This window comes from Pseudophryne corroboree, chromosome 1, assembly GCF_028390025.1.
Source record: "Pseudophryne corroboree isolate aPseCor3 chromosome 1, aPseCor3.hap2, whole genome shotgun sequence".
Lineage (NCBI taxonomy): Eukaryota > Metazoa > Chordata > Amphibia > Anura > Myobatrachidae > Pseudophryne > Pseudophryne corroboree.
The window spans coordinates 592,989,344-593,005,076 of NC_086444.1; the positions used below are offsets into that span (position 1 = coordinate 592,989,344).

Sequence of the window (15,733 nt, forward strand, 5' to 3'; positions counted from 1 at the left end):
AGATACATCTGGAGGCTGCCATGGGTAAGTAGAGGATGTGGGATACACAGCAGAAAACGAACAGTATATGGGTCAGGTATAAGAAGGGGGCACAGTTCATATCTGCACATGGGGTTTATATATGAACTGTGCCCCTCTCTCATATACCTGACCCATATCCTGTCTGTGTCCTCTATATCCCACCCATCCTGTGCAAGTACCCTGCTCTGTGCGGCCAGTGTGTGTTCAGGCATTGGCCCTCATTCCGAGTTGATCGCTCGCTAGCTGCTTTTAGCAGCAGTGCAAACGCTAAGCCGCCGCCCTCTAGGAGTGTATCTTAGCCTAGCAGAAGTGCGAACGAAAGGTTAGCAGAACAGTGCTGACATTTTTTCAAGCAGTTTCAGAGTAGCTGCAGACCTACTCCTTCCTTGCGATCACTTCAGTCTGTTTAGTTCCTGTTTTGACGTCACAAACACGCCCTGCGTCCGGCCAGCCACTCCCCCATTTCCCATTGCCTGGGTTTTTCTCTGTTGGGAAGTAGTGGGGGTGGGCAGAGCTGGGGCATTATGTGTGTCACAGGGGGTAATACAGGTTATTGGGCAGCAGTGGGGGGCAGAGCTGGGGAATTATGTGTGTCACAGGGAGTAATACAGGTTATTGGGAAGCAGTGGGGGGGGGCAGAGCTGGGGAATTATGTGTGTCACAGGGAGTAATACAGGTTATTGGGAAGCAGTGGGGGGGGGCAGAGCTGGGGAATTATTTGTGTCACAGGGAGTAATACAGGTTATTGGGAAGCAGTGAGGGGTAAAGCTGGGGCATTATGTGTGTCACAGGGGGTAATACAGGTTATTGGGCAGCAGTGGGGGGCAGAGCTGGGGAATTATGTGTGTCACAGGAAGTGATACAGGTTATTGGGAAGCAGTGGGGGGGGCAGAGCTGGGGAATTATGTGTGTCACAGGGAGTAATACAGGTTATTGGGAAGCAGTGGGGGGGCAGAGCTGGGGTATTATGTGTGTCACGGAATAATACAGGTTACTGGGAAGCAGTGGGGGGTGGGGGGGCAGAGCTGGAGCATTATGTGTGTCACAGGGAGTAAATAAGAATTTACTCACCGGTAATTCTATTTCTCGTAGTCCGTAGTGGATGCTGGGAACTCCGTAAGGACCATGGGGAATAGACGGGCTCCGCAGGAGACTGGGCACTCTAAGAAAGATTTAGGACTACCTGATGTGCACTGGCTCCTCCCCCTATGACCCTCCTCCAAGCCTCAGTTAGGACACTGTGCCCGGAAGAGCTGACACAATAAGGAAGGATTTTGAATCCCGGGTAAGACTCATACCAGCCACACCAATCACACCATATAACTCGTGATAGGAACCCCGGTTAACGGTATGATAACAATGGAGCCTCTGAACAGATGGCTCGCCATAACAACCCGATTTTTGTAACAATAACTATGTACAAGTATTGCAGACAATCCGCACTTGGGATGGGCGCCCAGCATCCACTACGGACTACGAGAAATAGAATTACCGGTGAGTAAATTCTTATTTTCTCTGACGTCCTAGTGGATGCTGGGAACTCCGTAAGGACCATGGGGATTATACCAAAGCTCCCAAACGGGCGGGAGAGTGCGGATGACTCTGCAGCACCGAATGAGAGAACTCCAGGTCCTCCTCGGCCAGGGTATCAAATTTATAGAATTTTGCAAACGTGTTTGCCCCTGACCAAGTAGCAGCTCGGCAAAGTTGTAAAGCCGAGACCCCTCGGGCAGCCGCCCAAGATGAGCCCACCTTCCTCGTGGAATGGGCTTTCACATTTTTAGGCTGCGGTAGTCCCACCGCAGAATGCGCCAGCTGAATAGTGCTACAAATCCAGCACGCGATAGACTGCTTAGAAGCAGGTGCACCCAGCTTGTTGGGTGCATATAGAACAAACAGCGAGTCAGTTTTCCTGACTCCAGCCGTCCTGGAAACATAAATTTTCAGGGCCCTGACTACGTCCAGAAACTTGGAATCCTCCAAGTCCCTAGTAGCTGCAGGCACCACAATAGGTTGGTTCAAGTGAAAAGCTGATACCACCTTCGGGAGAAACTGAGGACGAGTCCTCAACTCTGCCCTATCCATATGGAAAATCAGATAGGGGCTTTTACAGGACAAAGCCGCCAATTCTGACACCCGTCTGGCTGAAGCCAGAGCCAACAACATAACCACTTTCCACGTGAGATATTTTAAATCCACAGTCTTAAGTGGCTCAGATCAATGTGATTTTAGAAATTCCAAGACCACATTGAGATCCCAAGGAGCCACTGGGGGCACAAAAGGAGGCTGAATATGCAGAACTCCCTTGACAAAAGTCTGAACTTCAGGCAGTGAAGCCAGTTCTTTCTGGAAGAAAATCGACAGGGCCGAGATCTGGACCTTAATGGACCCCAATTTGAGGCCCAAAGTCACACCTGCTTGCAGGAAGTGTAAGAAACGACCCAGTTGAAATTCCTCCTTTGGGGCCTTCTTGGCCTCACACCAAGCAACATATTTCCGCCAAATGCGGTGATAATGCTTTGCGGTGACATCCTTCCTAGCTTTGATCAGGGTAGGGATGACTTCCTCCGGAATACCTTTTTCCTTCAGGATCCGGCGTTCAACCGCCATGCCGTCAAACGCAGCCGCGGTAAGTCTTGGAACAGAAAGGGTCCCTGCTGCAGCAGGTCTTGTCTGAGCGGCAGAGGCCAAGGGTCCTCTGCAAGCATCTCTTGAAGTTCCGGGTACCAAGTCCTTCTTGGCCAATCCGGAGCCACGAGAATAGTTCTCACTCCTCGCCTTCTTATTATTCTCAGTACCTTGGGTATGAGAGGCAGAGGAGGAAACACATAAACCGGCTGGTACACCCAGTGTCACTAGAGCGTCCACAGCGATCGCCTGAGGGTCCCTTGACCTGGCGCAATACCTTTTTAGCTTTTTGTTTAGGCGGGACGCCATCATGTCCACCTGTGGTTTTTCCCAACGGTTGACCAGCATTCGGAAAACTTCTGGATGAAGTCCCCATTCTCCCGAGTGGAAGTCGTGCCTGCTGAGGAAGTCTGCTTCCCAGTTGTCCACTCCCGGAATGAATACTGCTGTCAGTGCTAACACATGATTCTCTGCCCATCGGAGAATCCTTGTGGCTTCTGCCATTGCCCTCCTGCTTCTTGTGCCGCCCTGTCTGTTTACATGGGCGACCGCCGTGATGTTGTCTGACTGGATCAGCACCGGCCGGTTCTGAAGCAGGGGTCTTGCTTGACTTAGGGCATTGTAAATGGCCCTTAGCTCCAGAATATTTATGTGAAGTGAAATCTCCTGATTTGACCACAGTCCTTGGAAATTTCTTCCCTGTGTGACTGCCCCCCAGCCCCGAAGGCTGGCGTCCGTGGTCACCAGGACCCAGTCCTGTATTCCGAATCTGCGGCCCTCTAGTAGATGAGCCTTCTGCAGCCACCACAGCAGCGACACCCTGTTTCTTGCCGATAGGGTTATCCGCTGTTTTATCTGGAGATGGGACCCGGACCATTTGTCCAACAGGTCCCACTGGAAAGTCCTTGCGTGGAACCTTCCGAATGGAATTGCCTCGTACGAAGCTACCATTTTTCCCAGGACTCGTGTGCATTGATGTACCGATACCTGTCCCGGTTTTAGGATGTCTCTAACTAGAGATGACAACTCCTCGGCTTTTTCCACTGGAAGAAACACTCTTTTCTGGTCTGTGTCCAGAATCATTCCCAGGAACAGAAGACGTGTCGTCGGGACCAGCTGTGACTTTGGAATATTGAGAATCCAGCCGTGCTGTTGTAGCACTTCCCGAGCAAGTGTTACCCCTACTATAAACTGTTCCTTGGACCTCGCCTTTATCAGGAGATCGTCCAAGTACGGGATAATTGAAACTCCTTTCTTGCGAAGGAGTATCATCATTTCGGCCATTACCTTGGTAAAGACCCTCGGTGCCGTGGATAACCCAAACGGCAGCGTCTGGAACTGATAGTGACAGTCCTGTACCACAAATCTGAGGTACTCCTGGTGAGGAGGGTAAATGGGGACATGTAGGTACGCATCCTTGATGTCCAGGGAGACCATGTAGTCCCCCTCCTCCAGGCTCGCAATAACCGCCCTGAACGATTCCATCTTGAACTTGAACCTTTTGATATAAGTGTTCAAGGATTTTAAATTTAAGATGGGTCTCACCGAACCGTCCGGTTTCGGTACCACAAACATTGTGGAATAGTAACCCTTTCCTTGCTGAAGGAGGGGTACCTTGACAATCACTTGCTGTGAATACAGTTTTTGAATAGCCACCAACACTGCCTCCCTGGCAGAGGGAGTTGCCGGTAAGGCAGATTTTAGGAAACGGCGGGGGGGAGACGTCTCGAATTCCAGTCTGTACCCCTGACGTACTACTTGAAGGACCCAGGGATCCACCTGTGAGAGAGCCCACTGTGCGCTGAAATTTTTGAGACGGGCCCCTACCGTACCCGTGTCCGCCTGAGCAGCCCCAGCGTCATGCTGTGGACTTACCGGACGCAGGGGAAGACTTCTGCTCTTGGGAACTAGCTGTGTGCTGCAGCTTTTTCCCCCTACCTCTGCCCTTCGGCAGAAGGGATGAGCCTCTAGCCCTCTTATTTTTCTGGGGCCGAAAGGACTGTACCTGATAATACGGTGCTTTCTTTTGCTGTGGGGTAGCCTGTGGCAAAAAGGTCGATTTCCCAGCAGTAGCTGTGGAAACGAGGTCTGACAGACCATCCCCAAACAGTTCCACCCCTTTATAGGGCAAAACTTCCATGTACCGCTTAGAGTCGGCATCGCCAGACCATTGCCGAGTCCATAACCCCCTTCTGGCGGCAATGGACATAGCGCTTATTCTTGATGCCAGCCGGCAAATATCCCTCTGTGCATCACGCATGTATAAGACTGCATCTTTTATATGCTCAATCGTCAGCAAAATATTGTCCCTATCCATGGTATCGATATTATCTGACAGGGAATCTGACCACGCAGCAGCAGCACTGCGCATCCAAGCTGATGCAATCGCTGGTCGTAATATAATGCCCGTGTGTGTGTAAATAGTTTTTAGGGTAGCCTCCTGCTTTCTATCAGCAGGTTCCTTCAGGGTGGCCGTATCCGGAGACGGTAGTGCCACCTTTTTTGATAAGCGTGTCAGCGCCTTATCTACCCTAGGGGGTGTTTCCCAACGTGACCTGTCCTCTAACGGGAAAGGGTACGCTGCCAATAATCGTTTTGAAATTATCAATTTCTTATCAGGGGAAGTCCACGCTTCCTCACACACCTCATTTAATTCCTCAGATGCAGGAAAAACTACTGGTAGTTTTTTTTCACCAAACATAATACCCTTTTTTGTGGTACCTGGGGTATTATCAGAAATGTGTAAAACATTTTTCATTGCCTCAATCATGTAACGGGTGGACCTATTGGAGGGTACACTAGTCTCATCATCGTCGACACTGGAGTCGGTATCCGTGTCGACGTCTGTATCTGTCACCTGAGTTAGCGGGCGTTTTAGAGCCCCTGATGACATTTGAGACGCTGGAACAGGCACAAGCTGTGTAGCCGGCTGTCCTATGTCGTCAAACCTTTTGTGTAAGGAGTTGACACTTTCACGCAATTCCTTCCATAAGTCCAGCCACACAGGTGTCGACCCCGCAGGGGTGACATCACATTCACAGGCATTTGCTCCGCCTTCACATCATTTTCCTCCTCATACATGTCGACACAGCAGTACCGACACACAACAGACACACAGGGAATGCTCTTACAGAGGACAGTACTCCACAAAGCCCTTTGGGGAGACAGAGGGAGAGTATGCCAGCACACACCAGAGCGCTATATATCACAGGGATATCACCTTAAGAAGTGTGTTTTCCCTTTATAGATGCATAATATAGTTATACTGCGCCCAATTTGTGCCCCCCCTCTCTTTTTTACCCTTTTCTGTAGTGCAGGACTGCAGGGGAGAGTCAGGGAGCTTCCTTCCAGCCAAGCTGTGAGGGAAAAATGGCGCCAGTGTGCTGAGGGAGATGGCTCCGCCCCTTTTTCGGCGGGCTTTCTCCCGCTAATGTAAAGTTCTGGCAGGGGTTAAAAAGCACCTATATAGCCTCTGGGGCTATATATGGTGCCAGTTTTGCCAGCCAAGGTGTTAGTATTGCTGCTCAGGGCGCCCCCCCCCAGCGCCCTGCACCCATCAGTGACCGCAGTGTGTGGTGTGCATGAGGAGCAATGGCGCACAGCTGCAGTGCTGTGCGCTACCTTGGAGAAGACAGAAGTCTTCAGCCGCCGATTTTCTGGACCACCTTCTTGCTTCTGGCTCTGTAAGGGGGACGGCGGCGCGGCTCCGGGAACGGACGACGAGGTCGGGTCCTGTGTTCGATCCCTCTGGAGCTAATGGTGTCCAGTAGCCTAAGAAGCCCAAGCTACCACCACTTAGGTAGGTTCGCTTCTTCTCCCCTTAGTCCCTCGATGCAGTGAGCCTGTTGCCAGCAGGTCTCATGAAAATAAAAAAAACTAAACTATACTTTCTTTCTAGGAGCTCAGGAGAGCCCCTAGTGTGCATCCAGCTCAGCCGGGCACAGAAATCTAACTGAGGCTTGGAGGAGGGTCATAGGGGGAGGAGCCAGTGCACACCAGGTAGTCCTAAATCTTTCTTAGAGTGCCCAGTCTCCTGCGGAGCCCGTCTATTCCCCATGGTCCTTACGGAGTTCCCAGCATCCACTAGGACGTCAGAGAAATACAGATTATTGGGAAGCAGTAGGGGGGGGGGCAGAGCTGGGGCATTATGTGTGTCACAGGGAGTAATACAGGTTATTGGGAAGCAGTGTGGGGGGGGGGGGGCAGAGCTGGGGCATTATGTGTGTCACAGGGAGCAATACAGGTTATTGGGAAGCAGGCGGGGGGGGGGGGGCAGAGCTGGGGCATTATGTGTGTCACAGGGAGTAATGCAAGTTATTGGGAAGCAGTGTGTGGCGGGGGGGCAGAGCTGGGGTATTATGTGTGTCACAGGGAGTAATGCAGGTTACTGGGCAGAAGTGTGTGTGGGGGGGGGGGGCGAGCTGGGGCATTATGTGTGTCACAGGGAGTAATGCAGGTTATTGGGAAGCAGTGGGGGGGGGGGGGGGGAGCAGAGCTGGAGAATTATGTCTGTCACAGGGAGTAATACAGATTATTGGGAAGCAGTGGGGGGGCAGAGCTAAGGCATTATGTGAGTCATAGGGAGTAATACAGGCTATTGGGAAGCGGTGTGGGTGTGGGGGGGCAGAGCTGGGGCATTATGTGTGTCACAGGTAGAAATACAGGTTATTGGGAACCAGTGGGGGGGCAGAGCTGGAGCATTATGTGTGTCATAGGGAGTAATACAGGTTATTGGGAAGCAAGGGGGGGCAGTGCTGGGTCATTATGTGTGTCACAGGGAGTGATACAGATTATTGGAAAGCAGTATTGGGGGTGTAGGGATGGGGCATCATGTGTGTCACAGGGGGTAATACAGGTTATTGGAAAGCAGTGGGGAGGGGCAGAGCTGGGGCATTATGCGTGTCACAGGGAGGAATACAGGTTATTGGGAAGCAGTGTGGGGGGGGAGGGGGCAGAGCTGGGGCATTATGTATGTCACAGGGAATAATACAGGTTATTGGGGAGCAGTCGGGGAGGAGGGGGGAAGGCAGAGCAGGGGCATTATGTGTGTCACAGGAAGTGATATAGGTTATTGGGAAGCAGTGTGGGGGTAAAGCTGGGCCATTTTAATATATATATATATATATATATATATATATATTTATTTATTTTATGGCCACGGGTATAATTCAAGCAACACATAACACGCTTTTGGGAGTAATGCAGACTGGGCTAGAGCTGGGCAGTACTTATGTCAGAGGCAGGGAACCTGTGGCACTCCAGCTGCTGTGGAAATACACATCGTAGCTTGCTCTGCCACAGTTTTGCTGTTAGGGCCTACTAAAAACGTGGGTTATGTAGTTCCACCGCAGCTGTGTGCCGCAGATTGCCTACCACGATAATTGTGTCATATTAATGTGGGTAATACCAATCAATGGGCGGCAGAAAAGGGTAAGAACCAGGGTATTTATGTGTAATATCAGTGGGGGTAATACAGACCATGGCTACAAACACATTGTCGCACAGATCTCTCTTTGCAATTAGTTATTGCACACAAGTGACATTGTTGCACATGCCCATCCGTAGTCTGATGCAACTTGCCCAGATAGGTCTTGCCATGAAATAGGGTGCTTTGAGGCGGGACTTATGTGGCGCGGGCACAACTTCCTGCATTAGTGGAACGAATATTCACATCATAGAGTAGTATATCGGACTTATGCAGCTGCCGGCCACTATAGCCACTTTGCTTGCCACTCAGAATAAGCCCAATAGATTAGCAGTACCATGCACCATATCTATAGCTATGGCCGGGTTGGGTATGGGTGACGTCGGTATTGTTGCACATAACTACATCCCCTATGGCCGACAGTATTCACCATTTCGAATTACTGCAAGGAAAACAGATTCTCTCACAGTCACTACGACATAACACAGCTCTGTGAGCTCTTTGGCGACCGGACGTACCAGATCTTAGCGTATGAGCCACAATTCTAAGATTAACCAAACAGAATGCAGTGAGCATTTACACTGATACTAATGCTGACCTCCTGTAATGCCATGAGAGCTTTGCTTTGCCAGGAGAGTGGCTTGCGTGGGGAAAGTTCCATGCAGATTTCTCTCACCTAAAAAAACATAAAAAACGAGATTTATGGTAAGAACTTACCGGTGTTAAATCTCTTTCTGCGAGGTACACTGGGCTCCGGGGTGTAGAGTAGGATCTTGATCCGAGGCACCAACAGGCTCAAAGCTTTGACCTTCTTCCCAAGATGCATAGCGCCGCCTCCTATATCACCCCGCCTCCATGCACAGGAGCTCAGTTTCGTTAACCAGTCTAATGCAGTAGCAGGTACCAGAGACGACAATTGCTCGTAGCCAATTACACCACACACTCACTGCAGGAGAGGGTGTCAGCGGCTATGCTAATACCAACCCAAAGAAGATAAGTGCGTCAGGGTGGGCGCCTTGTGGAGCCCAGTGTAACTCGCAGAAAGAGATTTAACAACGGTAAGTTCTTACCATAAATCTCGTTTTCTGCTGCGGGGTACACTGGGCTCCACAAGGATTAACATCGGGGATGTCCTAAAGCAGTTCCTTATGGGAGGGGACGCACTGTAGCAAGCATAATAATCCAGCGTCCAAAGGAAACATCCTGGGAAGCGGCGGTATAGAAGGCACAGAGCCTAATAAACATTGTCCCCGAGGACCACGTAGTCGCCTTGAACAAATGTTCAAGGGTCGCACCACGGGGGGCTGCCCAAGAAGGTCCAACCGACCGAGTAGAATGGGCTTTAATTGTAGCAGGAACCGGACGACCAACCTGTACATAAGCATGTGCAATCACCATTCTAATCTATCTGGCCAAAGTCTGCTTGGAAGCAGGCCAGCCATGTTTGTGAAAGCCAAACAATACAAAAAGAGAAACATTTCCTAACGGAGGAAGATCTCTTTACATAGATACGGAGAGCACGTACCACATCCAAAGACCGTTTTTTGGGAGACAACTCAGGAGAATTAAAGGCCGGACCCACAATCTCCTGGTTAAGGTGGAAGGAAGACACCACCTTGGGTAAATAACCCAGTCGCGTTCGAAGAACCGCCCGGTCACGTGAAAAATCAGGGAGACTTGCAGGATAAGACATCCAAGTCCGAGACTCTTCTAGCTGAAGTAATAGCCAGCAAGAACAGGACCTTAATGGAAAGCCACGTAAGGTCAGCAGAGGCAACTGGCTCAAAGGGAGACACTTGCAAGGCCTCCAAAACCACCAACCGGTCCCAAGGGGCCACAGATGGCACATAATGAGGCTGAATCCTTAACACACCCTGAGTGAATGTATGGACATCAGGTAGGGTGGCAATCTTTCTCTGAAACCAAACCGACAAGGCAGAAATGTGAACCTTGAGGGAGGCCAGACGCAGGCCTAAGTCCAGGCCCTGTTGTAGACAGGCCAACAGTTTGGCCGTACTAAACTTAAAAACGTCATGAATGTGAGACACACGCCAAGTAAAATAAGATTTTACTTACCGATAAATCTATTTCTCGTAGTCCGTAGTGGATGCTGGGACTCCGTAAGGACCATGGGGAATAGCGGCTCCGCAGGAGACAGGGCACAAGAATAAAAACTTTAGGATCAGGTGGTGTGCACTGGCTCCTCCCCCTATGACCCTCCTCCAAGCCTCAGTTAGGATACTGTGCCCGGACGAGCGTACATAATAAGGAAGGATATTGAATCCCGGGTAAGACTCATACCAGCCACACCAATCACACCGTACAACTTGTGATCTGAACCCAGTTAACAGTATGATAACAACGAAGGAGCCTCTGAAAAGATGGCTCACAACAACAATAACCCGATTTAGTTAACAATAACTATGTACAAGTATTGCAGACAATCCGCACTTGGGATGGGCGCCCAGCATCCACTACGGACTACGAGAAATAGATTTATCGGTAAGTAAAATCTTATTTTCTCTGACGTCCTAGTGGATGCTGGGACTCCGTAAGGACCATGGGGATTATACCAAAGCTCCCAAACGGGCGGGAGAGTGCGGATGACTCTGCAGCACCGAATGAGAGAACTCCAGGTCCTCCTCAGCCAGGGTATCAAATTTGTAGAATTTAGCAAACGTGTTTGCCCCTGACCAAGTAGCTGCTCGGCAAAGTTGTAAAGCCGAGACCCCTCGGGCAGCCGCCCAAGATGAGCCCACTTTCCTTGTGGAATGGGCTTTTACAGATTTTGGCTGTGGCAGGCCTGCCACAGAATGTGCAAGCTGAATTGTACTACAAATCCAACGAGCAATAGTCTGCTTAGAAGCAGGAGCACCCAGCTTGTTGGGTGCATACAGGATAAACAGCGAGTCAGACTTTCTGACTCCAGCCGTCCTGGAAACATATATTTTCAGGGCCCTGACAACGTCAAGTAACTTGGAGTCCTCCAAGTCCCTAGTAGCCGCAGGCACCACAATAGGTTGGTTCATGTGAAAAGCAGGCACCACAATAGGTTGGTTCATGTGAAAAGCAGAAACCACCTTAGGGAGAAATTTAGGACGAGTCCTCAATTCTGCCCTGTCAGAATGAAAAATTAAGTAAGGGCTTTTATATGATAAAGCCGCCAATTCTGACACACGCCTGGCTGAAGCCAGGGCTAACAGCATCGTCACCTTCCATGTGAGATATTTTAAGTCCACAGTGGTGAGTGGTTCAAACCAATGTGACTTAAGGAACCTCAAAACAACATTGAGATCCCAAGGTGCCACTGGAGGCACAAAAGGAGGTTGTATATGCAGTACCCCTTTTACAAATGTCTGAACTTCAGGTACTGAAGCCAGTTCTTTTTGGAAGAAAATCGACAGGGCCGAAATTTGAACCTTAATGGACCCTAATTTTAGGCCCATAGACAGTCCTGTTTGCAGGAAATGGAGGAAACGACCCAGTTGAAATTCCTCTGTAGGGGCCTTCTTGGCCTCACACCACGCAACATATTTTCGCCAAATGCAGTGATAATGTTTTGCGGTAACATCCTTCCTGGCTTTGACCAGGGTAGGGATGACTTCATCTGGAATGCCTTTTTCCTTCAGGATCCGGCGTTCAACCGCCATGCCGTCAAACGCAGCCGCGGTAAGTCTTGGAACAGACAAGGCCCCTGCTGGAGCAGGTCCTTTCTTAGAGGTAGAGGCCACGGGTCTTCCGTGAGCATCTCTTGAAGTTCCGGGTACCAAGTCCTTCTTGGCCAATCCGGAACCACGAGTATCGTTCTTACTCCTCTCCTTCTTATGATTCTCAGTACTTTTGGTATGAGAGGCAGAGGAGGGAACACATACACTGACTGGTACACCCACGGTGTCACCAGAGCGTCCACCGCTATTGCCTGAGGGTCCCTTGACCTGGCGCAATATCTGTCTAGTTTTTTGTTTAGACGTGACGCCATCATGTCCACCTTTGGTTTTTCCCAACGGTTCACAATCAGGTGGAAGACTTCTGGGTGAAGTCCCCACTCTCCCGGGTGAAGGTCGTGTCTGCTGAGGAAGTCTGCTTCCCAGTTGTCCACTCCCGGAAAGAACACTGCTGACAGAGCTATCACATGATTTTCCGCCCAGCGAAGAATCCTTGCAGCTTCTGCCATTGCCCTCCTGCTTCTCGTGCCGCCCTGTCTGTTTACGTGGGCGACTGACGTGATGTTGTCCGAATGGATCGATACCGCCTGACCCTGAAGCAGGGGTTTCACTTGACTTAGGGCATTGTAAATGGCCCTTAGTTCCAGAATGTTTATATGAAGAGATGTTTCCATGCTTGACCACAAGCCCTGGAAATTTTTTCCCTGTGTGACTGCCCCCCAGCCTCTCAGGCTGGCGTCCGTGGTCACCAGGACCCAATCCTGAATGCCAAATCTGCGGCCCTCTAGTAGATGAGCACTCTGCAGCCACCACAGAAGAGACACCCTTGTCCTTGTCGACAGGGTTATCCGCTGATGCATCTGAAGATGCGATCCGGACCATTTGTCCAGTAGATCCCACTGAAACGTTCTTGCATGGAATCTTCCGAATGGAATTGCTTCGTAAGAAGCCACCATTTTTCCCAGGACCCTCGTGCACTGATGCACTGACACCTGGCCTGGTTTTAGGAGGTTCCTGACTAGCTCGGATAACTCCCTGGCCTTCTCCTCCGGGAGAAACACCTTTTTCTGGACTGTGTCCAGAATCATTCCTAGGAACAGTAGACGTGTCGTTGGAATCAGCTGCGATTTTGGAATATTTAGGATCCACCCGTGCTGACGTAACACTACCTGAGATAGTGCTACTCCGACTTCTAACTGTTCCCTGGACCTTGCCCTTATCAGGAGATCGTCCAAGTAAGGGATAATTAAGATGCCTTTTCTTCGAAGAAGAATCATCATTTCGGCCATTACCTTGGTAAAGACCCGAGGTGCCGTGGACAACCCAAACGGCAGCGTCTGAAACTGATAATGACAGTTTTGTACTACAAACCTGAGGTACCCCTGGTGAGACGGGTAGATTGGGACGTGCAGATAAGCATCCTTGATGTCCAGAGACACCAAATAGTCCCCTTCTTCCAGGTTTGCTATCACCGCTCTGAGTGATTCCATCTTGAATTTGAACCTCTTTATGTAAGTGTTCAGGGATTTCAGATTTAAAATTGGTCTCACCGAGCCGTCCGGCTTCGGTACCACAAACAGCGTGGAATAATACCCCTTTCCCTGTTGTAGGAGGGGTACCTTGATTATCACCTGCTGGGAATACAGCTTGTGAATGGCTTCCAAAACTGCCTCCCTGTCGGAGGGAGACTTTGGTAGAGCAGACTTCAGGAACCGGCGAGGGGGAAACGCCTCGAATTCCAGTTTGTACCCCTGCGATACCACCTGTAGAATCCAGGGGTCCACTTGCGAGTGAGCCCACTGCGCGTTGAAATTCTTGAGACGGGCCCCCACCATGTCTGAGTCTGCTTGTAAAGCCCCAGCGTCATGCTGAAGACTTGGCAGAAGCAGGGGAGGGCTTCTGCTCCTGGGAAGCGGCTGCATGGTGCAGTCTTTTTCCCCTTCCTCTGCCCCGGGGCAGGAAGGAATGGCCTTTAGCTCGCTTGTACTTATGGGAACGAAAGGACTGAGTTTGAAAAGACGGTGTCTTTTTCTGCTGATGTGAAGTGACCTGGGGTAAAAAGGTGGATTTTCCAGCCGTTGCCGTGGCCACCAGGTCCGATAGACCAGCCCCAAATAACTCCTCCCCTTTATACGGCAATACTTCCATATGTCGTTTGGAATCCGCATCGCCTGACCACTGTCGCGTCCATAACGCTCTTCTGGCAGAAATGGACATAGCACTTACTCTTGATGCCAGGGTGCAAATATCCCTCTGTGCATCACGCATATATAGTAATGCATCCTTCAAATGCTCTATAGTTAACAGTATATTGTCCCTATCCAGGGTATCAATATTTTCAGTCAGGGAATCCGACCACGCGACGCCAGCACTGCACATCCAGGCTGAAGCGATTGCTGGTCGCAGTATAACACCAGTATGTGTGTATATACTTTTAAGAATATTTTCCAGCCTTCTATCTGCTGGTTCTTTGAGGGTGGCCGTATCAGGAGACGGTAACGCTACTTGTTTAGATAAACGTGTGAGCGCCTTATCTACCCTAGGGGGTGTTTCCCAACGTGTCCTAACCTCTAACGGGAAAGGATATAGTGCCAATAATTTTTTAGAAATTAGCAGTTTTTTGTCGGGGGAAACCCACGCTTTCATTTAACTCATCTGACTCAGGGAAAACTATTGGTAGTTTTTTCACACCCCACATAATACCCTTCTTTGTGGTACTTGTAGTGTCAGAAATGTTCAATGCTTCCTTCATTGCCGTGATCATGTAACGTGTGGCCCTACTGGACATTACGTTTGTCTCCTCACCGTCGACACTAGACTCAGTATCTGTGTCTGGGTCTGTGTCGACCCACTGAGGTAACGGGCGTTTTAGGGCCCCTGACGGTGTCTGAGACGCCTGGACAGGCACTAATTGATTTGCCGGCTGTCTCATGTCATCAACCGTTCTTTGCAAAGTGCTGACATTATCACTTAATTCTTTAAATACGATCATCCAGTCAGGTGTCGACTCCCTAGGAGGTGACATCACTAACCCAGGCAATTGCTCCGCCTCCACATCATTTTCCTCCTCATACATGTCGACACACACGTACCGACACACAGCACACACACCGGGAATGCTCTGATAGAGGACAGGACCCCACAAGCCCTTTGGAGAGACAGAGGGAGAGTCTGCCAGCACACACCAAGCGCTATATATATATACAGGGATAACCTTATATAAGTGTTATTCCCTTATAGCTGCTGTTTTTATAGTTTTTAGCTGCCAATAGTGCCCCCCCTTCTCTTTTTTACCCTGATTCAGTAGCAAGTCTGCAGGGGAGAGTCAGGGAGCCGTCCTTCCAGCGGAGCTGTGAGGGAAAATGGCGCTTGTGTGCTGAGGAGATAGGCTCCGCCCCTTCGCGACGTCCTTATCTCCCGCTTTTTCTGTAAAAAATGGCAGGGGTTAAAATACATCCATATAGCCCAAGAGCTATATGTGATGTATTCTTTAGCCAACCTAAGGTATTATCTGTTATATTGCGTCTCAGGGCGCTCCCCCCCAGCGCCCTGCACCCTCAGTGACCGGAGTGTGAAGTGTGCTGAGAGCAATGGCGCACAGCTGCGGTGCTGTGCGCTACCTTAGTCTGAAGACAGGATCGTCTTCTGCCGCCGATTTCACCGGACCTCTTCGCTCTTCTGGCTCTGTAAGGGGGCCGGCGGCGCGGCTCCGGGACCCATCCAGGCTGAACCTGTGATCGTCCCTCTGGAGCTAATGTCCAGTAGCCTAAGAAACCCGATCCACTCTGCACGCAGGTGAGTCCGTTTCTTCTCCCCTTAGTCCCACGATGCAGTGAGCCTGTTGCCAGCAGGACTCACTAAAAATAAAAAACCTAAAATATACTTTTATTCTAAGCAGCTCAGGAGAGCCACCTAGCCTGCACCCTTCTCGTTCGGGCACAAAAATCTAACTGAGGCTTGGAGGAGGGTCATAGGGGGAGGAGCCAGTGCACAC

General features: G+C 50.3%; 1 long non-coding RNA gene across 1 annotated transcript in view; it reads right to left on the reverse strand.

Moving 5' to 3' along the window:
- LOC134926355 (uncharacterized) overlaps positions 1-8,752 on the reverse strand; it is an 85,489-nt gene extending 76,737 nt beyond the window's left edge. Inside the window, exon 1 of the long non-coding RNA XR_010177539.1 lies at positions 8,673-8,752. This is a non-coding gene — a long non-coding RNA (uncharacterized LOC134926355). The remainder of the gene's footprint in view (positions 1-8,672) is intronic.
- Positions 8,753-15,733: the final 6,981 nt, after the last annotated feature.